Source organism: Anabrus simplex, chromosome 1 (assembly GCF_040414725.1).
Source record: "Anabrus simplex isolate iqAnaSimp1 chromosome 1, ASM4041472v1, whole genome shotgun sequence".
NCBI lineage: Eukaryota > Metazoa > Arthropoda > Insecta > Orthoptera > Tettigoniidae > Anabrus > Anabrus simplex.
This window is the reverse complement of record NC_090265.1, coordinates 1,247,448,562-1,247,469,386: the sequence shown is the minus strand read 5'-3', so window position 1 is coordinate 1,247,469,386 and position 20,825 is coordinate 1,247,448,562. Positions and strand designations below refer to the sequence as shown.

The window sequence follows — 20,825 nt, the reverse complement described above, 5'->3', positions numbered from 1 at the left end:
CCAATTTAAATAGAAAATCTGATTTAAGTAAAATAAATCTGATTTTAATTTTTTTAAATATTTTATGAACCCTGAATTTAATAAAATATACAATCGATAAAATGTCAGATTGATATACAGTAAGTTTAGAACTTTTGAAACGTTTGCTTTGGTATACAAGGTAAGGTAAGGGTTTTTCTGCCCGAAGGCAGGTCCGAACCTCCGCAGAGGTGTGCCTGAGCCGGAGTTTACATACGGTATGGTGGCCAGTTCCTTTCCGCTCCTCCATTCCCTTGCTTTGGTATATCAATCTGATAAAATGATAATTTGGTGTATTATTAGTTTGACGGAAGACATTTAAATAAATGTCAAGTTTTATAAAATAATACAGTATTTCCATACAGTGTCACTTATGATGAAATGTTAGTGTACCGAGATCGATAGCTACAGTCACTTAAGTACGGCCAGTATCCAGTATGCGGGAGATAGTGAGTTCGAACCCCACTGTCGGCAGCCCTGAAGATGGTTTTCCATGGTTTCCCATTTTCGCATAAGACCTGTCTGTGTCGGTGCGACGTAAAGCAAATTGTAAATGTTAGTGTGATAAAATCATCTGAGCCATTTCCGAGAAAAATACATTTATTTATATATTTTATAAAAACATGTTACAATGAAGTAAAAATTCGTGAAACTGTATCAGTAAAAATTAAAAATTATCCAATTTGAGAGAAATTTGTTATTATTAGTATTATTAATGTTATTGTCTATGCGTCCCACTAATTACTTTTACGGTTTTCGGAGACTTGTTATTATCATTAATATTTTAGCTTTCTGCGAGTACTCGCTTCGACGGTACATATACTAAAATTGGAACGATACAGAGAAGATTAGCATGGCTGCCCCCCCTCCCCTCCGCACTGGGTACGTCCTTGAATTACCCTTAAATTACTGTTTATATGTACGAAATTTAATTTTGTACATTTTGCAACAATAATATTGTTTTTAATTTTACATGGTTTACTTGATTATATAATTTGAAGGTCATACTACACTAAAAGCAACATATTAAATTAAATTTTCTCTGTTTAAAACCATTTAAGTTGTGGTATTTTATAGGTAGGATTCAAATTAAAATTAATTGCATAGTTATTTTCGTTTGAATTGTTGAACTGCAACATTAGTGCAATCACTTTAGTCACCATTTACAACTTAACTCATTCTACTGGACTCGAATTTACTTTTTAATCTGAAAAGTCCGTAATTTGGGTGTTAGAGTTCACTAACAGGAACCCCTCGAATTTAGACAGAACATTATAAATTTTATTTTCCCTCTCAGGGCGCGTAAATGAGGCCTGTGTACTAGAATATCCACTACGGGCCTTATCAAGCCCTCTGAAAACGATTAAACATGTGGGAACTGCACCAGAGTTATCTGCCTCGAATGAAACCTCCGCAGTGACTTGCAATGAATTAGCTACCGTATGTTCTTAACATGACATAATCCACGTAGATCCGCTTCATCAAACTCTGGTAACAATCATATACGGCCCATCAAAGTAAAGAACCGAAAGACTGAAAACTTCTCCCCTAACACATTAACATACAAGCACAAATCTAAAGCTGTTATAAACGCGTTGTACTACTGCTACTAAAATGTTTTCACTCCTCATCTAATGGGGGAGGCGGGCCCCCTAGATGGTGACACCGTCTCTCAGGCCAGGAGATGTGTGGAGAAGATGAGAGGGTTGCCGGCCGTAGCCTATACTAGGAACTGTCCCAGCATACGCCTTAGTGCAGGAGAATGGAAAACCACGGAAAACCATTATCGGGACAGCCGACGGTGAGAACCAGCCCCTCATCGTCTCCCGAATGCAGAGGCGTAGAGCCACGACAGAGCCGCGGCCACCCTTTCTCTGTTCGGTTGGTCGGTCGGAGTTCAGAGCCGTCGGACCTGCCGAAGCCTACTCTGCAACCGCCGCCCAGCCGAAGGTCCATTAGAAATTTAAAAGCTCCCGCCACCCTCCCGCCGGGAAGAAGGGTTTAGTTACAGTTGCTGGTCCTGGTGCAATTTTATGCTCCTCACCCAGCCTTTTAGTGTAAAGTTGAAATTTAGTTGAGAATGTGTAATGTAATATTGCACTTTTAGGGAGTATTGGTATTATGTATTAATGAATAAACTGAATTTGTTCAAAGTAGAAGTGCAGACGTTTGGCCACCCAACCAGTGGGTGACCACACCCAATGTTTCTTAGATGTGTTAGAAATTGAATTTAGTTTTAACTAATAATTGAGTGTCAATTTTTAGTGCAGTTTAATTGATCAAGTCCAGCTATTCGCTTAAGAGTATGACTGACACAGAAATATGTGTTACAGATATGTGGTTGTGGTGGTATGGAGACCCATCCAACCATTAAGCATGCTCTCGGTTTACCTTTTTTGAGTAACGGGCATTTATCTGGATTTTTAGCAGCGACTGACATTTTTGCAAACTGTTGCGTTTACATTAAAATGAAAGTATGCAGAAGTTAATTTGAGTAGGCTACAGCGTAGCGTTTTGGCTCCGGCGATGTTAGTTGCCACCTGTTTGCTAATTGCCCTGTAAAGGAGCAGAGGTTGCAAAAACGATTGTTGTGAGAGTAGTTAGGATACTGAGGAGTGAGGTCATGTTTTTAGTGCTTATTTGTGTTTTATCTGTTGCGAAGAATATCTCTTGCGATAAGTATGTATTTAAGACGTCTTTTCAGTTTGTCTTGAGGATCTGGTTCGTAGTTACCTGGTTGTTGGATAAGCAATGTGTGATTTTGTGTTTGTTGATAAAAGTTTTTAGACCGAGCTCGATAGCTGCAGTCGCTTAAGTGCGGCCAGTATCCAGTATTCGGAAGATAGTAGGTTCGAACCCCACTGTCGGCAGCCCTGAAAATGGTTTTCCGTGGTTTCCCATTTTCACACCAGGCAAATGCTGGGGCTGTACCTTAATTAAGGCCACGGCCGCTTCCTTACCACCCCTAGCCCTTCCCTGTTCCATCGTCGCCATAAGACCTATCTGTGTCGGTGCGACGTAAAGCAACTAGCAAAAAAAAAAAAAATTAGTGAGGTTTATTGAGTAGTTATGGTACTTGGGTTCTTATATGTATGTCAGTGGTGCGTATTGTTTTATATTTGACTGAGAGACGGAGAAGCCACTCACTTCAACTATGTCAAGAAGCAAATGAGCTTGCAGTTTTTCGTGACCCGAAATTTTGTGATCGTAAGTAAACAGACCTACTATTTTCTGAGGAATTCAAACATCAAGTATGAAATTTGCTAATTTCTTCTCTCTCATATCCATTGTCCTCCATTCCAACCACAGCCATCTTAATGATAAACTAGTCCTGTTGTCTGTAGACAATCTAGAGACAGCTATGATGACCTCTACTGGACAAGGGGCTATTTACTTTGAATCCACTTGACAATGCATCAGGGCACTCTTTCAGCACATCACTGCTGGAGATTCGGATTTTAGTTTCAAAGACGCTTCTTCTTTGTTTCTGGTTTTCATTCCCCTCACCCCCCACCCCCCACCCGAAGGGCTGGGCGGGCCCCCTAGAGAGTGACGCTCTCGGTCGGGCCGGGAGAAGTGAAGAGAACTGGGAGGTGTGAGAATTGAGGAAGGTGGGTAATGCGAATTGATATTAGGTGGAGAAGTGATTAGGGCTTCTTGGTTGAGAAGATGTGGGCTAGGGAGTAGTGAAGGGTCAAACTGGAGTTCCGATGTGTGAAAGGAGGAGGTGAAGCATGGCTGAGATGTTGCATAAGGAGGTGGTGAGAAGTCGGAGTAGGTCAGCTGTTAGAGGTGATGGGGTGAAGGAGGACGTTGGAGGAAGGGGTTGATTGACTGGTGGTGGAGGTCGATATGAGATGGCAGTTCGGGGTCGATGACGTGAGGTGTGTGAGGGTCTGGGAGGGGAGCGGGAAGGTTCCACGGTGAGTTGTCGACCATAGAGGCGTGCGCCGTTGGTGATGAGGCGTTGGACTTCCTCTTCAGTTTGCAGGTAAAGACGGACTAAGTATGTTGGTCGCGAGGTATTCCAGATGCGGAAGGCTCGCCGGACAGGAATATCTTCGTGGTTGAGCTCGTGGATGACGTCTCGGTCAGAAATGAGGGGATCCACGCCGCGGAGGACACAACTATACATGATGTTGCGGTCTGGTTGTAGCTGTGGCGATTGTTGTGCGGCATCAGCTTGAGGTGGTGGCTGCGATGCTGGTGGCGTCATAGAGCTTTCTTCGGCGTTGGTTGGCAAGTGGTTGAAGTAGCGGGGAGGGATGTAACGAAAACTGGGTGGATCAGGATATGTTGGCTGAGGAAGCGTCGAAGTAGCAATTAGTGAAGGGTGGGAGTACGTAACAATTGTGATAGGAATGGGACGAAAGGTAAAAGCGGAGGTCGTGGTTGCTGTGAGGTGGTTGTGGTGGTCATGATGGGGAGGCTAACTTCCAGTGCGGAGTCGGCCTATATGCTTTATTGGGTCAGTGGGGATCTGACAGTAGCCGATTAAAAATGAAGAAGTGTTGCGTCAGAGGTCGGAGACGTCCTGTTGCAAGAGAGATCTCACTAAAATTAGAGATGCGATGTGTGTGTCAAAGACGCTCACATTTCGAAGTCTTTCCCCTGAAGACAACGGTTACTGCAAGGAAGTCCGTCTCCATGGCTAAATGGTTAGCGTGCCAGGGTCGGGAATTTTAACCATCATTAGTTAATTTCTCTGGCACGGGGACTGGGTATGTGTGTCGTCTTCATCATCATGTCATCCTCTCCACGATGCGGAGGTCGCACGTGGCAAGCCGAATCTGTCCTCGGACACTCCCGACACTAAAAGTCATAAGCCATTTCATTTCAGTGCAAGGGAATATAGATTACCTATAGAATGAAGAAAAGAACAGCCTAGAATTTATACTACATTCTAAGAAATGTGAAGATTGTCCTCAAAGATGGTGATTGATCCTTTGATGAGAGCAGTGGAAAAGTTCTTCATCACTGTGCTGGAGATCCCGAAATTACAGCTCGTGCTTTTCCTGATAATAATAATAATAATAATAATAATAATAATAATAATAATAATAATAATAATAATAATAATAATCATACATTGTAAGCCAGAACAAATACCGGACAGCTCTACCTCAACAGCACTGAGTGTAATGTGAATAGCGATGGTGGTGACATCTAGCGTGTAGGTGTGACAAGCCCAAGAAGTGCACACTTGTGTATGCTACAGTTGAGAGGAATGCGTCTCCACTCATTGGAAATATTTTTGTTATAATTTAACAACCATAATAATTAAGAATTAAATTTTTAAATATGAAATGCCTTCTTCATAAACCTCCAAACGAGCATTATGCTAGCCGTATCCTTCGCTATGTCTTAAAAATTGAAAGTATAGCTTTTTTGATGACCCACTCAGTCTCTAGGAGGAATATTTAATATCTAATCTCTCCTCTTCTTTCTGGCCTTTTCCCTGTTGCCTGCGGCAGTATTTTGTATGGGCTTAGCCTAGTTTTGCGGCCGGATGCCTTTCCTCACACCAGCCCTCTGTGGCGGGATATATTCACTATTGCGTGTTTCTGTGGTTGTTTGTTGTACGTGATGTGTTGTGTGTATTTGAAGATGCGTATGAATACAAACACAAACCCGTAGCCCCCGATCTACAGGAATTAACAGACACGATTAAGACGTTCGACTCAGTCGGGAATCGTACCAGAGCCGTCTGAACCGAAGTCCAATACGCTGATCATTCCGTGTTGGTGATTGATTATTGTTTTAAGAGAAAGGACAACTAGCTAACCATCCTCTATTAACACTAATGAGAAGGAAAATGGGAGAGGTCCGACACTTCGAAGAATGAAGGTATCATCAAAAGAAAGAGAAGGGCCACGAAGCGCTGACCATTCAGCCAAAGCGCCGGAGGGGGCAGATAACTTAATAACATGCATCATTTATTAAGATTTTGGAAAAGAGAAGCTGTAATTAAGGAGCAGGAGTTTTGGTTCGTTATTTTGACTTCTTTTTCTTCCTCGGTACGGCTGATCTTCTCGAACGCTACAGAGGAACTCACCTTACGCTGCTATCTCGCTTTTGCTGTACTTTTGCATTTTTTTTTATACCTCTGAAGACAGAAATACATATTGGGATTAAATGAGTGAACTGCGATGGTCCCCTGACAAGGAAGATGTATCCAGAATTTCCTAAAGTCTCTTTTACAAATATATGCAAATATATACGTATTAAATTAGTTGAACTGGTGCTCAAGTTTATGTCAATAACACACTAAAATAACTTTCTCACGCAGGGCTGAGTGCCACAGACGCTGACCTTCTGACCCCAATTTGGCAGGTTCGATCCCGACTCAGTCCGGTGGTATTTGAAGGTGCTCAAATACGTCAGCCTTGTGTAGGTGGATTTACTGGTTCGTAAAAAGAACTCCCGTGGACTAAATTCCGGCACCTCGGCGTCTCCGAAAACCGTAAAAGTAGTTGGTGGGACGTAAAGAAAATAAAACTTTATTATTATTATTATTATTATTATTATTATTATTATTATTATTATTATTATTATTATTATTATTATATATATTTATTGCGAATGAGCCCATTAGGACTACGCAAAGTACTTAGAGACAGGCATTTGCCTTTCTTTGTGCCCACACTTCCTTCATTATTATTATTATTATTATTATTATTATTATTATTATTTCTACGAATATTTATTATCACTACCTTACAGTAAAAATATCCACCGAGCTCGATAGCTGCAGTCGTGTAAGTGCGGCCAGTATCAAGTATTCGGGAGATAGTGGGTTCGAACCCCACTGTCAGCAGACCTGAATATGGTTTTCCGTGGTTTCCTATTTTCATACCAGGCAAATTCTGGGGCAGCAGTACCTTCATTAAGGCCGCGGCCGCCTCCTTCCCACTCCTAGCCCCTTCCTGGTCCATCGTCGCCATAAGACCTATCTGTGTCGGTGCGACGTGAAGCAACTTGCAAAAAAAAAAAAAAAAAAAGTAGCCGACTGGATGCTAAAATGATGGCCTTCAATTTCAAGACAACCGCGATTACCATTACACTCACAATTTTTCAGTTGTGAAATTTTTGATACTATTCAACAATGTGGTCCCTCAGTTTTGAGTGTATTAGAGTTCCATATTTGTTGATATTATTTCTTTTTTTTTTTTTTTACAATCTGCTTTACGTCGCACCGACACAGATAGGTCTTACGGCGACGATGCGATAGGAAAGGGCTAGGAGTGTGAAGGAAGAGGCCGTGGCCTTAATTAAAGTACAATACCAGCATTTGCCTGGTATGAAAATGGGAAACAACAGAAAACCATACTTAGGGCTCCCGACAGTGTGGTGCGAACCCACAATCCTCCGAATGCAAGCTTATAACTACGGGACCCAAACCGCACAGCCACTTGCTCAGTAATATTTTTGGTTTTGCGTCCCATTAACACTCCAGTACAGTATTTGATTGATTTCTTAACATAAGGGGCATAGGGGGTCTCCGCAACACAGATGCGAGGTCATGACTGTTTTAATACTTGCGGTCCTTATCAGTTGCCATGTCGTTATTTTGCTGGGTAATTTGCTCAGTACATAACTATTTTCTTGGAATATAACTGCAATGCAGGATTATTTAGTGACAAACTCTGATAAATTTTAAACAACACGCTAGTGCGCCAAGAATCATACAAGTGGCAATATGTTATTGAAGAGTTGGCCACACCAAGCCATGTACGTGGCAACACTATAGACATTCTCGCTGAAAACAGCAAGCTGTCCGTTATTGCCATATTATAGTATTAGCTGATGTACCCGTGCTTCTCAGAAAGACAGACTTCCTAACTGAAGTCAACATAGGTCATTAGACTACAAAAACGTCGGTAGGAATGTAGCCATTAAAAGCAATGTTATCATATGAAATACTCGATCAAATGAAAAACTGAACATTTTCTCACTTTTAACGAACAGTACTACGGTGCCGATCTAACAGTCCAAAGTTCTAGAGCTGGAATGACCAGGCCGCAGACAGCCGTTAACACTCCTCTGCCATTATTCCATTAAATATGCACACTCCTTATTCCAATCAGTGCCTCAGAGTAGGGATTGAATGGCTCGAATGCTATCATGAACCAGTGTGCTACGTACCAGTAGTATCGGAAAATTTTGAAACAGAGGAATGGCATGCTAAAGAAGAAAGTTACCTAACTCCCCAGCTACTTCCCGTCAAAATTTAGGCAGACTGTTACACTCGGTACGACTGGGCGAGTTGGCCGTGTGGTTAGGGGTCCGCAGCTGTGAGCTTGCACCCGGGAGATAGTGAATTCGAACCCCACTGTCGACAGCCCTGAAGATGTTATTCCGTGGTTTCCCAACTTCACACCAGGTAAATGCTTGGCCTATACCTTAATTAAGGCCCTTTCCTATTCCATCGTCGCCATAAGACTTAATTGTGTCGGTGCGACGTAAGGCAAATTTAAAAAAATACTCGATATGCAGCAGTAATCCTATCTATCGGAGAGGAGTGGCAACAGAAGACAAAGCACATCACAACAATCAATGGTCAATGTAATGTTACTGTTGATCAGTTTTATGGGCTTTCTATATTGTAGGTCTTCATTTTTAGTTTTCTTTCGACTCTGTGATAGGGCGGCTTATAAAATTATTTATAGCGTAGACTGTAGTTTCTTATTCTCCGAATTTACATACCGATTTTCATTAAATTCTGTTTACCCATTTTCTCCCGACTCGGCGCTGATAAGGACTTAGTAACAAAAATCCAAATTCATGAATATCTCTGATCATTGCCGGTATGGTAACAATGTATTAGACATAAATGATCGGAAATGTAATACTATATAACTTTAGTTATGTAGTGTTAATCGATACGACCACTAATAACATAATTATTTGGGAATTCAATTTTAGGCCTACCCCTAAACTACCATTTCACTCAGCGTGAATAAAATTATTTATAGCCTAGATGACAGCGACTTATTCCCAGACCTTGCATACCGATTTTCATTAAGGTAGGACCACTAATAACATAAATATTTGAGAATTCCATCGCAGGCTTCCCCTAAACTACAATTTTTCTCAGCGTGAATACAATTATTCATGGTCTAGATTGTAGCAACTTATTCCCCGACTTCCCCTACCGATTTTTAAGATACGACCATTAATAAATACTTGAGAATTAAATTTTAGGCCTTCCCCTAAACTACAATTTCACTCAGCGTGAGTAAAATTATTTATGGCCTAGATTGTAGCGACTTATTTCCCGACTTTGCATACCGATTTTCATAAAATTCTCTTCAACCGTTAGACAGACAGACAGACAGACAGACAGACAGACAGACAGACAGACAGACAGACAGACAGACAGACAGACAGACAGACAGACAGACAGACATTAAGGAAAAGAAAAAAGTGCTTTTCCTTGTTACTTTGGGCACGACTGATACAGAAATATCATCCTTATTAAATTCTGAGATATGTACAGACAAAACTCTTATCTATCTATATAAAAGAACATGTCCTGATTGACTGACTGACTGACTGACTGACTGACTGACTGACTGACTGACTGACTGACTGACTGACTGATTCATCATCGCCGAGCCAAAACTACTGGACATAATGAAATGAAATTTTGAGGATACATTCATAGTACAATATAGGTGCTCGCTAAGAGAGGATTTTTGATATTCCGTCGCTGAGGGGGTGAAAAGGGGGGTGAAATGTTAAAATGAGTGTATCTATACCTCAAAACTTTAAAAGTTTACAGATGTAAAAATTGGTATTTGGAACCTCCTTTAAAAATGAAACACGTATTATTTTTGTTTTCGGAAAATCCCAATAGGAGGGGTGTAAAAGGGTGAATAATGGGTTGAATGTCTTTAATGAGGATACATATATCTCAGAAACTGAAGATATTACTGAACTGAAAATTTGTATATGGGATCTCCTTTAAAAATAAAGAAACACGTATTAGTTTTTTTGTTTTTGGAAATCCAATTAATGGCGGTTAAACAGGAGTGACAAATTGGGGTGAATTTTTTGAAAGACTATATCTACAGAATATCTGAGAAACGTAACATTTTACAGACGTAAAAAGTGGCTATTTGGAGTCTCCTGTAAATGTAAAGAAACATAGGTGATTTTTTTTTTTTTTTTTTGGAAACTCCACTTAAGGGGAACTAAAAAGGGGTGAAATTTTAAAATGAGAATTTCTACAGTATATCTCAAAAACTTAACATGTTACAGAAGTGTAAAATGGTATTTTTATCTCTATTAAGAATAAAGAAACGTGTATGTTTAGTTTTCGGAAATACCACTTGGATGGAGGTGGTAAAAGTGACTGAAAGTGGTGTTAAATTCTTTTAATTAGGCTACTGATATCTCAAAAATGAAGATGTTACAGACGTGAAGTTTGATATTTGGAATCTGCTTTAAAACCAAAGAAACAGGTATTCTCGGAAAATCCAATGAAGGGAGGAGGAGGGGGGGTGAAAGAATTGAAAAAATAATTGATTTAATTGTATGAGAATACATACATCTAATAAAAACTAAAGTTGTTACAGACGTGAAAATTGGTATTTGGATCTCCTTTAAAACAAACAAAAACGCGTTTTGGGGGGAAACCATCTTATGGAGCTGGAGTGAAACGGAGTTGAATTCCTTTCATGAAGACAAATAAATCAAAAACTGAAGAAGTTAGAGTCGTGATAATTGGTATGTAGAAGATTTAAAAGATTAGAGGATCCTTTACTATTTAAGAAATAAGTATTTTGCCGGAAAATTCACTTGGGGGGGGGGGGAGAGGAGTGTGAAAGGAAGTGAAAAAAAGTTAATTATTTTTGTGGGGATACTTAGATCTCAAAACTGAAGGTAATAGACGTGAACATTGGTGTTTGGATTCTTCTTTAAACATAAAGAAACACGCCTTCTTTTAATTTTTTTTGGACGGGGGGTGTTAAATAAACTTAACGGCGGTGGGGTGTAAAGAGTGGTGAGACCAATTGATTTTACTGTTCATTTTACTGTACTTACAAGGAGCCTACGTTGCTCAGGCGGCAGCGCGCCGTTCTTTCACAGCTGGGTTCCGTGGTTCTAATCCCGGTCACTCCATGTGACATTTTTGCTGGACACAACGGAGGCGGGACAGGTTTTTCTCCGGATACTCCGGTTTTCCCTGTCATCATTAATTCCTGCAACACCGTCCAATATTTCGTTTCATTTGTCATTCATCGATCATTGCCCCAGAGGAGTGCTTCGGCAGCCGGTACTATTCCTATTGTCACCGCTAGATGGGGCTTTATTCATTCCATTCCTGACCCTGTCGAATGACTGGAAACAGACTGTAGATTTTCGATGTACTTATTCTGATCATAAACCGATCATTTTTAATCTTTCCTGGGTTCGTTTTCAACAGCCGTCTTTTCCTTCGGAGAACGTTCTTAGATTACAGTAGATTCTTCTGGCATATAAATACAAATTTAAACACATTTGAAATAAACTATAGGAATGAGATTGACCGTCAAATTGTTCACCTCTATAATAAGGTCAATAACGCACGGAAGTATGTCATTCGTATCGCCTACGCGCGACAATAGTTTGTCAACAATGACAATGGCAGCAGATGTAATTTACCGCCAAGTAGCGGTCTTGCATCTTGCTGTGGGGTCCAGAACATCTATAATAATAACAATAATAATAATAATAATAATAATAATAATAATAATAATAATAATAATAATCATGATAATACCGTAGCGAAGCACGGGTATCTTGCTAGTTTTATATATATAGATTTGGCCAGAACTTCTGGCGAGGGTTTTGCGGCGTCTGCCGTGTGTAGGAAACTGCGTGTTAGTGGGAATGTTGGGGACAAGACAGATACCCAGTTCTCAAAACGAAAACGCATGGCGCAACAATAATGTTCTGGACCGTCGTCAAATGTGCGGACCGCGCTGGAAACGGGTCCTGGACGGTTAACGACTAAGAATGCAGTCCGGCCGCGGGTTCAGTACCGCCAAGTCACCCAAGACGACACCACACCGGATCTCCTGAAGGATTTGATCCTTATTAAAAATGCTTATAGGAAAAGATGGCAACGATTTAGGGACCCAACTGACCGGGTGGAATACCTGGACCTAGCCCAGGAAGTACGAAATCTATTGCTTGAAAGAAAGATTGAAAAATGGAAGGAAACTCGCCGTAATCTATTAGAAAACGAATCAGATCGCGACTTTGGCAGATTCTTGCAGAAAACGAGTCAGATCCCGAATATCGGCGGATTATATATAAAACGTTAAGCATTCAGTTATAAATTTCATTATAATACCGTAGCGAAGCACGGGTATCTTGCTAGTTTTATATATATAGATTTGGCCAGAACTTCTGGCGAGGGTTTTGCGGCGTCTGCCGTGTGTAGGAAACTGCGTGTTAGTGGGAATGTTGGGGACAAGACAGATACCCAGTTCTCAAAACGAAAACGCATGGCGCAACAGCCCCGAAGGGCCATGGCCTACCAAACGGCCGCTGCTCAGCCGGAGGGCCTGCCGATTATGAGGTATCGTGTGGTCTGCACGACGAATCCTTTCGACCGTATGTTTGGCTTCCTAGACCGGGGCCGCTACCTCACCGTCAGATAGCTACTCAATTATAATTACGTAGGATGAGTGGACCTCGAAACAGCCCTCAGATCCAGGTGAATATCCCTGACCTGGCCAGGAATCGAACCCTGGCCCTCCCGATAAGTGGCAGACACACTATCTCTACACCACGGGTCGTATCCCAGTTCTCAAAGCAAGGAAATAAATCGTTTACTATTAAAATTCCATGGTCCAGCTGAGAATCCAACCCGGGATTTCTAGGCCAGAAGGCGAAGACACTGACCAGTCAGCCGTTCAGCCGACATCCTTTGTCGTTGCATTTCTCGAGTGGGTAGAGTTCTTTTCAAGGGCTCTGTTAACGGACGTGAGCTGCATGTAATATTTTTAACCACAAACCAGCCCTCCTACGAATTTTAAATTTCTGGTAGTTCCAGAATCGAGCCTGGAAATCCGAGAACGGTAGTTAACAAGCACTAACCGTTCCACCACGGAGGTGGAATTCCTTGTAATAAGTTGTTGTTGTTTACTCTGTTCACTTTCTTTTTTAAAAACTTTCCACGAGAAGGTGCTTTTAGCAGGTCCTAGAGGCCAATAACCCATCTCTCCAGAAAGAATGACGTGAGTGTGTGAGAATAACCTCAACAAATTTAATTAAGGGTACGTGCGTGTGTAATGGACACAGTAGTTTCCTTAAGCCATGAGGCAACAGGTCTTGTCTGAGGCTGAATCACTGGGTCGTGGGATCACTCTCGTGCGATGAGATCACTCATTAGTGCCCATTGCGGTGAGCTGTTGTGACCCACGGAACGAGGTGAGGGGCAGACGGAATTATTGGCCTTCAACACTACTGTCCTAGCAGGTTCTATGGAATAGGAGTTAAGTTGGACCTTCATATACGGTCTATTAGTGTATGTACCTTTCTATTGTAACTCCTTACGGAGCGTGATAATTGAGTGATATCCCCATTAGCTTTATACAAAGGCGGCCGAGGTTCGAATCAGCGCCAAAGTATGCATTTTTAAAGGAAACAATCAACCCACACAATATCGCCGAGAGTGGCGATGTAAAATCATGATCGGTGAACGCCGCTAATACTAGCGCCTCCTAGCGGTACACCACTAAAACTGAGCCTCAAAACGATATGTGTAGTGCTAGAATTAGATACTGTGGTAGCTTTGGAATCCATGCTACGAGTTGCAGTTGGAAGTGGAAATGCCTGCAGTTACAGCTTAGTAGCTCAGATGGTAAAGCGCTGGCCTTCTGAGCTCAAGTTGGCATGTTCGATTCTGGCAATGTCCGGTGGTATGTTAAGGTGCTCAGTTACATCAGCCTTGTGTCATTAGATTTACTGGCAAGTTAAAGAACTCCTGAGGGACAACATTCCAGCATCTCGGCGTCTCCAAAACTGCAAAACCGCTAAAGTAGTTAGTTGGACGTAAAACCAATATCACTGTTATTAACACGGAAGACTACTATTAGCGGTTCGGAATGGTACACAGCTAAACGTGAAGTCTAACAACGGCATGTGAGAAACCAGAATTACCGTAGGTGCGGGTGTAAGGAAATTAAATTCGAAGATCTCATTGAAGCAACAGCCAGAAAATATAAAAATCTCACATATAAAAAATTACGACTGTATTTCTACTGTCTTTGCATTGTAGACAGTGAGCAGAATGCAACAAAGTAATCAACACAACCGCTATTTTTTTTAGCAAGAAATCAACAGTAGACCTGGGTGTTGTATCGGTGGCCCACGGAGAAATACGTTTAACTCATGGTTCGTTTCTCTCTAGTTGAGAGGCGGTATTCCCGAGGTTAAAATGTTATTTCTCAGATCCTACTTTATGGATTCAGATAAAGCCCTATGTGTGGAAATTCTGATTGCCTCTAGGCTACTTTAATACTAGCAAGTTTCTTAAAAACAGATTACCATTTTTTTTGCACTTATTCATTCTTAACAGACAGACAAGCAAACAGACAAAACGTTCAAATACGATGGATTTCATCTCGCATCGTGTATACTATCAATTCTCACAAAATCGACACAAGAATACGAATATGAGGACACATACTACTTTCTTATCATATTACTAAGATCCCTTAACATTTGGTGGCGCAATCTAGTCCATTAGTATAGTGGTTCGTTTGTTTCAAAAGACATAGCATGAGATGACGGTGACCGAGCTCGATAGCTGTAGTCGCTGAAGTGCGGCCAGTATCCAGTATTCGGGAGAGAGTGGGTTCGAACCCCACTGTCGGCAGGCCTGAAGATGGTTTTCCGTGGTTTCCCATTTTCACGCCAGGCAAATGCTGGGGCTGTACCTTAATTAAGGCCACGGCCGCTTCTTTCCTGTCCCATCGTCGCCATAAGATCTGTCTGTGTCGGTGCGACGTAACACAAATAGCGAGATGACGGTGCGTTGGCGAGGTAGCACGTGCAGGGCGATGGGACTGCATTAGTGAGTCAGGCTCCTTGCAGAATTGACGTGACGAGGCAAGATCACCGTGCGTACATCAAACTTGCCATTCAGTGGGGTTGCAGTACCAAAGAATGCCATAGAGAGTTTGTGGGAACTGTAGGATATAATGCCCTTGTGTAACGAACTGCCGTGAGATGGACGGCAGCATTTCAGCAGAGACGTGAAACAAGTAGCGATGTACAACGGTCCAGGAGACCTGATAGTGTCCGAACCTATGTATAACGTGCAATAATTACCCAGAGCATAGACGTGGGATAAGATGGACAATACTTGATTTACAAGACGAAACAGGCATTGAGAAACGAACCTTCCACATACATTTGTAGAAATATCTTCGTCTAAGTAAAACTGCATCACGATGGGTGCTACATTCACTCAATGACGTTTGAACTAAATCTCAAAGGCCAGTCTGGAGAATGGTGACATTCAGGACCACCACGAAGATAGAAGTTTCGGCAAAACACTTCTCCCGCGAAGCTGATGGTCAGTGTGGCTCACATCATAGGCTTGATTGAATGACACTTAGTTCCACGTGGCAGAATGTTGACAGTAACGTACTACAGAACCATCCTTCAGGTACAGTTAAAAAGACTAGTTTACAAGACGACACTAGGTTTAGCAAACTAATTGTGAGACATGAAAGAGATCGAAAAGGTGATAGCCACATGCTTAAAGAAGGTGCTGCTATCAAAATACACAAAACCCCGTCGAGTGTACAAGGGAGACCTTTATTATCGAGGATATTCGATGCCGCATGGTGCTACCATCTCCTTTTATAACCATCTACTCAAGCACCTGCAGCAAAAGAGAGCAGATGTATGGATGGAGTTCTACGTCACAGAAGCCATGACTTCTCGCAGATGGGCTAGAGCCAACTATGAACTGCGACACCTGGTGACCCGGAGGACAGTGTACAGTTTCCACCACCGATTCTGTCCGGCTCCATGGCTAAATGATTAGCGTGCTGGCCTTTGGTCACAGGGGTCCTGGCAGGGTCGGGAAATTTAAATATAATTGGTTAATTCCCCTGGCACGGGAGCTAGGTTTGTGTGTCATCTTCATTATCATTTCATCCTCATCAAGACGCGCAGGTGTCCTACGGACGTCAAATCACCAGGCTTCTCCGGAAGCCACACGCCATTAATATCATTATCACCGATTCTGCAGAAGGAAAACCTATCATGTACCTGATGAAGACTGTGTGTGTGTGTGTGTGTGTGTGTGTGTGTGTGTGTGTGTGTGTGTGTGTGTGTGTGTGTGTGTGTGTGTGTGTGTGTGTGTGTGTGTGTGTGTGTGTGAGAGAGAGAGAGTGACCGTTGCAGTCAACATTGTGAGAGATATCACGTTCTAAAGTGCCCCAAAAGAGGAACCTCCGTAAGGAAATTCTGCCTAGAGAAGTAATTATAGTATAAAATAGATTCTAAGATCTAGGAAAATCCCTCATGGATTATTGTTAAAATTACAATATGTATTGTACCAGAAACGCATGGTACATGCCGTATTTATTAAGAGCAATGTCGCATAATTATCACGCATGCCGAGAACTCCAAGCTGTGTTTACATCTGCCAGGACGAGGCAGCGAGCGAGCAAACAGCTGTGCGTGACGTAATGCAGGGGCAAGGTAGACTAGCCCGCCCAACTCGCCAACCTACCTCCTGGCGAGAACTGGATGCATCTGGAATCTATGGGCTTTACGTCGCACCGACACAGATAGGTCTTATGGCCCATCTGGAATCAATGAGTCATACATTCGAGAATTTTCGATACAGAAGTTTTCAAATTTTTTAAAAAAAATAATGGCTGTATCGTCTTGGGAGATACGCCATTCTGTAGCCAATCCGATTGTAAAACGCAACTTGTAAATTCTCACGCCGAGAATCGAACGTAGTGTAATTCTCGAACTGTGGAACTTATTTTTTTATCCATCAAAAACCAAGTGAAGTGTTAAACTTATTTCGTTACTGTGCAAGTGTTAGAACTGTGATATTTGAAAGCGTTTGAGATATCTCATCGTTATAACACATGTGTTTGCATATTTCTTGTCATTCCCCACTTAAGTGCTCCTGAACTAGTGATAAACTTTGAGCATGCTAGACTGTGCCAACCGTACTATTAAATGCGAGTCACTTAAAATGATAATCCATTACGGTGTTAATTTTAACTGGAGTCGAACTGATTTCTGCACATAATTATATACTGTAGATATAATTGCTTCTAAATATTCTTCAGTGACTTTGTTATTTTATGAGACTCACTTTACTAAGAAGGGGCTGCCTGGCCGAGACGGTAAAGGCGTGCTCGGTTTGCTCGGAAGGACGTGGGTTCGAAACCCCGTCAAGAAGTCGTAAAATTTAAGAAATGTGATTTCCACTTCCTGAGGTGCATATGGCCCTGAGGTTCACTCAGCCTACACCAAAAATGAATACCAGGTTACAATTCCTGGAGGCAAAGGCGGCCGGGCGTAGAGCTAACCACTCTACCCCATCAAGTGCCGACGTTACGGATAGTGGAAGCCTTTACCGTCCACTCCTCCAGGGGCCTTTATGGCATGTACGGTGATGTCTTTGCTTTGATTTGCTTTTGCACTTTACTAAGAGTGACTGACTAGTTATTATTTATTTCCTCGTTATTAGCAATGTCGTACTGATAAACCTTTTAATAGCTCTTTTTGTGCGTCAAGTGCGACAGTATAATTTTTAAGTTGTAGCAAGTAACCGCAGACAGTGTATAGCAAGTGAACTGTGTTTGGTTACATCGTTTTTCAGTGGTACATAACCATAAACTGTGTTCCATCATTATTTCATTTTTGGGTAACATTTTCGTTTCTTAAATCAATGCTATTCACATTTTCAGCTTTAAAATTTTGAAGTGGGATTCTTTAATTTCTATCTGCAAGTGTCTGGTGAAGTTTATTGGCATATCCCAAACAACATGTTGTCAACCTATATAAATTAAAGGCAGTACTTTGCAAATGTTGGTGACAAGTGATTGACTACCCCTCATCAAGATTGCCGTAGACCTCCGAGAAATTCGAGACCTTCGGGTACGAGGTACGAGTTCGATTCCGTGGTGGCGAGTGGATATTGGAGCACGAGTACAATTCCATGGCGACAAGAGAATCGTAGAGTACAACACCATGGTGACGAGAGGACTGTGGACGCTGGAGTACGAGTTGCCTGGAGAACTATTCTGGAAGATGAATCGGGAGAGGGCGGTTCACTGTACCAAAGTGATATGAAATTCAAACTTGCCAAAATCTTGAACAAACCAAGGGTTCAAAGTAGATCTTCACTTATTGTAGAAAGAACATATCCTCCTGTACCAAGCCCTACCTATTTTTGCCTAGGGAGCGCCTTGAAAACTTTAATTCATGCCCATTTCAAATAACAAGTTAGTACTGCCCCCTAATTTCCCGGCAGGCTCAGCCGGTGAGTGAGAGTCCCAGACGTGGACTGTTCGCTAACTGGCTTTGCTTATTTTTAAGGGCAGGTAAATTTCAAGGACTGACGACAACGGAAAAACAAATAATTAAACCGATAGTTTTGACATTTATTATAAATAGCACTTCACTGAACATGAAATTCGACTCTTTCTATTATTATATCATCGCACTCCCCCCTCGCCGAACCCCAAAGAGTGCTGAAATTGGACTTTAAAAATCCTGAGTGTCACTATTTATCTCAGCGACCCCAAAAGGCATGGATTCAACACTCTTTTTATTATTTTATAACTCATCCCCCTCGTACCCCGCCTTTAAGGGTGATTGTGGTGTCTTTCCCCCACGAGGTTTGTTTCCTGATACTAAGTTGTAAGTGTACCAAGTTTGGTTGAAATCGCTCCAGTGGTTTAGGAGGAGATATAATACATGCATACCCACCTATAGGTCCGACTCGTTGGCTGAATGGTCACGTACTGGCCTTCGGTTCAGAGGGTCCCGGGTTCGATTCCCGGCCGCGTCGGGGATTTTAACCTTCATTCGTTAATTCCAATGGCCCGGGGGCTGGGTGTTTGTGCTGTCCCCAACATCCCTCACTCACCACTCACACACCACATATAACACTATCCTCCACCACAATAACACGCAGTTACCCACACATGGCAGATACCGCCCACCCTCATCGGAGGGTCTGCCTTACAAGGGCTGCACTCGGCTAGAAATAGCCACACGAAATTATATTATACCCACCTATAGACCTGTAGACAGATTACATAGACTTGCCTTTGCTCGTTGGGAACCCCCAGTTTCTCCTCGTTAGGAGTTGGTAATAACTCGTGTCATTCCACTGCTGGTACTATATATTTCTAACAGTTTCTTAAATATTTTACAAATCTAATACAGAGCTACATTCTTCAAACTGGGCAGACCTATCATGAAATTACATCTCGATCACGGCATGTTGGATTTCTATTTTTTTAAGTAGGCATAAGATTGAATATCCTATCAAGAAAAGTACTTTATAAACGACTAACAAGGTACCCGTGCTTTGCTACGGTTTTAAACTGAAAGTTATTATTCAAAGTTTTACATTTTGGAGAGTCTACTGTCAGCTGAGCGTGTAAAATACGCCCTCAGTTCGTACGTCAAGCGGATTTGGGGGAATGATTATTTATTTTCTGATATAACACTCATCTGAACCCCATACGGAAAAATTTGAATGTTTTGAACCCTATATTATTTAACATATAGGATATAAAAGCTACCAACCTGTGAAATTTTGTTTTTTTACGTCGAACAGTAAAGGAGGAATGAATACATTTTTAAGGGGTGAATGTTTTTAAATATTTAAGGATATAGAAGACCACCCTTCATAAAAAAAATTAAGTTCGTGCCTGAAACTGTTTCGGAAGAATGGATATTGTATTTTTGAGAGTCAACACCATCTAAACCCCTTAGGCAGAAATATTTTGAGTATACAATTTTTTACACTTAGGACATTAAAGAAGAATCTTCTCGTAAAATTACAAGTTTGTACGTCAACCGGTTTTGGAGGGATGAATAATTTCGTTTACGGAGCTAACCCCATTTAACACTTTAGGGGTGGAACGTTAAACAATATTTCCTATTTCACACCTAGAGCTTAAAATATATACCGCTATTTGGAATTTTGTCTCGTACGTTAACACGTTTCGGAGGAAGGAATGAATATACTTGTTTCCGGATTTTAATCCCCATTTAACTCCCTGAGCAGTTAAATTTGTTTCCAACCTTCTGTTATTTAACGCCTAGGGTATCATTTGAAACTTTTTACTTAATAATTCAAACGGATTCATATAAAAGCATATTTTTTGTCATCATTCCTCACCCCCCCCCCCAATCAAAATCCCCTTAGGGCTGTATTGTTTTAGGTCCACTTCTTATTTGTATTTTCATAAAAATATTTCAACTCCTTTTACACCCACCTTAAGTTGATTCCAACCCCCCACCCCCTATCCGCCACAAAATACGTGTGCCGTTACTTTTCAAAGAAATTCCAAGCTGCCAATTTTATAGTCCGTAACATGCTTCGTTTTCTAAATATAAGTATCTTCAAACAAAGAATTCAACTCATTTTTCAGTTCAGTTATCCCCCCCCTTTAATTGGATTTTCCGAAAACAAAAGAATACGTGTTTATTTATTTTTAAAGGAGTTTTCAAATACAAATTTTCATGTCTGTAACATCTTCAGTTTTTGAGTTATAAGTATACTCATAAAAATAATTCAACCCCTTTTT

The 20,825-nt window shown here is 41.4% G+C and overlaps 1 pseudogene; it reads left to right on the top strand.

The window, feature by feature from the left end:
- The first annotated feature begins 816 nt into the window (after window positions 1-816).
- On the top strand, window positions 817-876 carry LOC136859335 (U6 spliceosomal RNA; annotated as a pseudogene).
- Window positions 877-20,825: the final 19,949 nt, after the last annotated feature.